We start from the raw sequence: 6,000 nt of genomic DNA, 5'->3' as shown, positions 1-6,000 counted from the left end.
GTGTACATACATGGCAAATGTAGTGACTCTTCAAGTATCCTTTATGTCCTGAACTGATCCATCAGCATAGTGTACATACATGGCACTGTATGTACACTTGTATGAGGGAGAACCGTGATTTAGTGGCACTTTTGAGCCAAAGATGCAAAATAGCTATCTACTGCAAAGTCCTATGGCACAAATGGGTGAGCAGATTGAATGTAGAGGGGATGTATTACCCAGATGTCATCTTCTCAACCACTTTTGTATCCAACTTGTAAAGTGGATTAGATGATGTCCCCCATCAAGAAATGAACTGCTATAGACTGATGTCCAATCTAAGAGTGCCTTTATGTCTAGTCCACCACCAATACAACTAGTGAGGCCAAACCCACCTTTTATACTAGCCCTAGGGCCTAATGGGTCATGGACCACTGTGACATGAAGTTGGGGGTAATAAACTTCATGCACCTCTTCACTTCCTGCTGCTTTTGAACTGACTGACAAAGATATTTATCATTGAGAATGGGACATTAGAAAGAAGCTTTTATGACAAGATACCACACCATACTTTCCTCCCTCAGATGAGAATGAAGATGATAACATCCCAAGTGATGTTGTAATTAAGCATAGGGAGAAGGAAAGGATCAGCAAAGGCCATAATCTCAGTGAGCCGGTCTGCACCAAAGAGAAGAGCGATACATTGTTGAAAGAAGATCTTGCAGCCCAAGATGACCTGAACTGATATATATCGAGGAGTTTAAAGGGGCTGATTAGGTCGGATGGGTAGATTCTGAGGAAACATTGCACCTCCTTCATAGACACCTTTACACTTAGCTCAAAGCACTCTACAAACTATCATTAGACACAGAGGCCTATAACTTTTAGTAGAGACATGATATCAGAGATTCAAGCACACAAAGAGATATACCTTAATATTGCTTCATGCTGATATAAGTTTCATTGAAAACAAACGAACGGTTGAAGAGATATGGACAGTTTACTGGAAATGGGTAAAAACTATCATGAAAACAAACTATCAGACACAGAGACTCATAACATTTTGTAGTAGTATCTGACTCAAGATCTAAGCACTTAGAGACATGCGCCTTAAAGAGAGCTTTGTGCTGATATATGTTCAGTAAAATCAGACTATAGAGCAGAAAGTTATGAGCAAAATACTAATAGGGGGTCAAATTGTCATGAAAACTTCCCTCCACCCATGCTAATTTCATCTGAGCAAGATGCTCCCTCAAGACTCCACCTTCATCAACGATCCACCCCTCATAGATTTTGCCTAGAAGAGGGGAAGAAGTTTGCAAGGTGGCTCAAGAAACAAATGGACCAGGTGTGCACAGTGAGCAGCCAAATAGAAAGAACTTTTAAGGCTTTGAAAGAAAGAAAAGGGAAGATACACTCAAGAGAGAGAGAACCTGAAGTGACCTTCATTACAAATAGAGTGACAATCCACTCCAACAATACAAACACAAGGGAGAAGAAGAGGTTTCATACATACAAGAGGGAGTGGAAGCTCTAAGACTACTCATAGAGAGAGAATAAACTAGAGAGAGATGGACTCAAGAGTCTACATAAGAGAATATCTACAAGAGGGAGAGAAGTCTCATGGAAGAGGCTTGGGGAGATGAGAGCTATAGCAAGATGAGGCCTAATGGTGGAAGAGATTGATGAACAAGGGAGAGGAGGGCTCCTTTTATAGAGATTTTGTCAACCTCCTTCACCCATTTATAATTGCTGCCTGTAGATTCCTTTCCCCATCAATCACATAAGCACGTATGTCACCATCCATGTCCTTTTTGGCTACTCTTGCCATGTGTCCCATCACAAGATGCTCAAGACTCTTAAAGTCAAGAGTCTCCCCACATGGAGCCCATAGGGACCCTCTCTTTTCCACATGTCCACATCCTCCTTATTCCACATAGGAGTTCTAGAAGGATTCCTCTTGACTTTACACTCCTCCACATGCCTTCCACATGCTTGGCATGTGGCCTCTCTTATATTATTGGAACACATGGACATGAGCCCACCTGTTTATATGACTCACTCTTCCTATTTTCTAAAAAACTCCATAATATCCCATACACAAATAACTCTTACCCCATACCAAGGTATTTATAATTCATACCTATGGTATTTACAATGAGCCATTCCACTCATCCTCTCCATCCCATACAATATCATAGAAAATAGAAATAAGTGAGAGCCGCTGGGCTATCACTTGGGCTATCACTTGATACTCAAACTCTTATCAACATAGAGAAAAACAATACCAATGCCAAATTAAAAATATCAATTTTTGGCATCACATCTTTCCCCCCAGCAAATCCTCTCTAGTATAGAGAGGGTCTGTTGGCCCTCAAGGTGGTCGAGCATAGAAGAATTTAAGGCAATACTCATTGGTGCATCTGGGTATCACCATGCCATCAACCTCCTCAAGCTGATAGGTTCCATTCGTGAACTTCTTTTTGACTCGATATGGTCCCTCCCATCGACCGATAAAATTTTTGTCTAGCCGCTTGTCCAGACGGCTATCAAATCTCATTACCAAATCTCCTTCTACAATATCTTTCTTCTTGCATAATTTGGTGTCAAAACGGGCTTTGCGCCTTTTTTGAGAAGATTCCAAGTTTTGTAAGGCCTGTAATTTGCGTTCATCCAAGGCTTCTAGCTATACCAAGCATTGAGCATAGGCATCCTCCTATCCTTCTATTTTTGCAACAGCTGTGCGAAGACTATGTATCTCCAATTCAATGGGTAAAATGGCTTCTATTCCATACACTAGTTGGAATGGTGTAAACCCAATAGCTAGCTTGTATGTGGTTCTGTAAGCCCATAAAACTTCTGCTAAGTGCCTATCCCAATGCCTTTTCTTGGTGTCAACAAGCTTTCCCATTGAATTGCACAACAATCCATTTGTTTTCTCAACCAAGCCATTACATTGGGGATAGTATGGCGTGGACATGCTATGATTTATATTTAGCTTACGCACCATATCTTCAATTAGTTCATTTATAAAAGAGGTTCCTCCATCAATGAGAATTTCCAAAGGACAACCAAAGCGTGAACAAATTTGATCAAAGACAAATTTGGCAACTATACTTGCCCTTCTATTGACTGTGGCCTTGGCCTCTGTCCATCGAGTCGCATAATCCTTGCCTTGAGATGAGCGAGGGAGTGGTCCCACAAAGTCCAACCCCCACCTCTCAAATGGTCCATATGCTGGAATAGGCTTCAAGGGCCCACGAATCAACTGTCGCCTTCCAAACTTTTGGCATACTTTACAACTTCGACACCATTCATATACATCCTTATGTGGAGGCATGGCCAAAAGTATCCTGCATTAAGAATTCTCCTAGCTGTGCTTGCTAAAGCAAAATGACCAGAGCATTCATGACACATTTCTAGGATTCTCCTAGTCTCCATGGGATGGACCACCCGACAGAGCACCTTATCTTTTCCCAATTTATAAAGAATGTCATCAACAATAGTATAGGGACAAGCCTTCCTTACTAATATTTGCTTCTGTTGTGGAGTTAACCCTTGAGGAAACATGCCTTCTTCCACATATTGCTGAACATCTTGCAGTTCTGGCCATCCAATGTCTACCAAAGAAACCACCCCCCAGTCTTATACTACAATGGCTTGTCAAGTAGCTAACTCATCTGCCCTTTGATTTTCTTTTCTATTTATATGAACAAACTTGCAAAAATCAAACTGACTACATAGTGCCATAGCCTTTTGAATAAGCTCCTTCAAATGAGGACTTCTTGTCTTGTAATGCCCTTGCATTTGCTTTATAATAAGCTGAGAATCTCCTCTTATTCCAATTCTTTAACTTGACTTTGAAGACAACCCTCCAAACCAAGAATCAAAGCATTATACTCAGCTGCATTGTTAGTTGTGATACCTGGAAGCTCTTGTCCTCTTGCCCATACCTCTTGACCTTTAGGATTCATCAAGACTATCCCCCCGGCTCCTTGTTGGCATGAAGGACTAAAAGCCCCATCAAAATACAAAACAAAAGCTGTTGGTGATATATCCCTTTCATCTTTAATGTTCTCCTTACATTTCTTTTCTTCTCCTAGATCCTCTCGTCCTGTGAGCAAATCTGCCATAGTGGACCTAGTGGTATTTTCAGTGACAAAAGAGAAAGAGAACTCTTGAAGCTCTGACAACCATTTTGAAAATCTCCCCCCAGGATTAGGCTTGCGAACTAGATATGCTAATACAGACTGAGAGGTAAGAAAGAAAAATGGTCAAGGTAATAAATAGGAGTGAAACTTTCTGATTGAAAACACCAAAGAGAGAGCTTGTTGCTCCATTTCTTCATACCTTGTTTTCACATCTGTAAGCTTTCAGCTGGCATAATAGATGGGTTGCATTCTACTTGCCTCTCCTTTTTGTAGCAATACAGCACCAACTGAATGCAAAGATACACTTGGATTTACATAAAAGTCTTGAGACCAATCAGGGGGCTTCAATATTGGGCCCTTACTCATGGCCTCCTTAAGTTGCTGGAAAGACTCTTGTTGCTCCATACCCCATTCAAAAGAAACTCCTTTTCTTGTCAACCAATTCATGGGATGCACTATCTCTGTGAAATCATCACAAAAGCATTGATAATACTTGCTTTTTCCTAGAATTCTGCGAACATCAGTGACACTCTCAGGAGTTGGCAATGCCATGATTGCTTGGACCTTGTCAAGATCCATTTGTAGGCCTTCTTTAGACACAATATGCCCCAATAAGACTACTTTTGTTTGAGCCAAATGACACTTGCTAGGATTTAGACACCCTTCTGCTTCATCAATCCTAGCTAAGGCCATCTTTAACTTCTCCATGTGATCTATGTGCCGAGAATAAATGAAAAAATCATCCAAAAACACACGTATGAACTTTCCCAAGTAAGGCTCCAGGACTTGACTCATGAACCTTTGAAATGTAGCTGGTGCATTGGTCAACCCAAAAGGCATCACTCTGTAAGAAAAAACTCCCCAAGGTGTGTAAAATGATGTTTTATTTTGATCTTCCTCCCAAATACGAACTTGAAAGTACCCAAAATCCCCATCACATATAGAATACATCTCATGCCTTGCTACTTGGTCTAGTATTTCATCTTGGAATGGCAAAGGAAAATGATCCCTCTTAGTGCATGCATTCAAAGGACGAAAGTCCACACAAACTCGCCACTTATTTCCTTTCTTTGGTGTGAAACCTATAGGAGATATCCATTCTGAATCATCAATAGGAAAGATGAATCCCGCCTCAAGTAGTTGTGTTACCTCTTTCTTTAGTGCCTCAGCTTGGATCACCCCCAATCGCCTTAAGCGTTGCACAACTGGCTTGCTTTCTGGCTTCAACTCAATCTTGTGCTCCACAAGAGAGACTGGTCAAACCTGTGAATAGCTTGTTGGAGAGAGACATGGAAAATCATCTAGCATATCCAAGTACTGGAGCTTCTCACTACCTGATAGAGAATCACCAAAAAGCTCTTCATTGCATTGGCATCATTTAGTGTGCTCCACATCCTCTACATGAAGTGTCTCTACAGGATCTTCTTGCACCACCACCTTGTTCCTTCCTGACTCATCCCAATCAGCATGAAGACAAAGACCAAAGGCCACTCCTTCCACCTCACCCTCTGAGTTGGACTCCTCGAAGCTACACCTTATCTCTTCTTCTTCATCGGTTAAGTCAGAGCTTGAACTCTTTGATGTTGAAGACTCCTCCTTGACAACTTCCTTTTTGCAGCTTCTGATGTTGTAGTGCACCTTCTTATCATTTTCCTGCAAAATCAATTCTCCAGTATCCCACTTTTGAACAGCCTTCACCTTGTGTAGCCAAGGCCTTCCCAAAATCAATGGATAGGCACGTGCATCTGGCTTGGTAGGGATCACCTGAAAAGTAGTCAGCACAGAAATTCCACATACATCCACTTCTAGATTCTTCACAACTCCCAAGGTCTTAACCCTAGTGTTGTCAGCCAATTTGATGCGATAAGAA

The sequence above is a fragment of the Dipteris shenzhenensis genome, chromosome 7 (genome assembly GCF_047967505.1).
Source record: "Dipteris shenzhenensis isolate YYH24624 ecotype China chromosome 7, Dip_SZ_1.0, whole genome shotgun sequence".
Lineage (NCBI taxonomy): Eukaryota > Viridiplantae > Streptophyta > Polypodiopsida > Gleicheniales > Dipteridaceae > Dipteris > Dipteris shenzhenensis.
Note: the sequence above shows the minus strand (reverse complement) of the source record.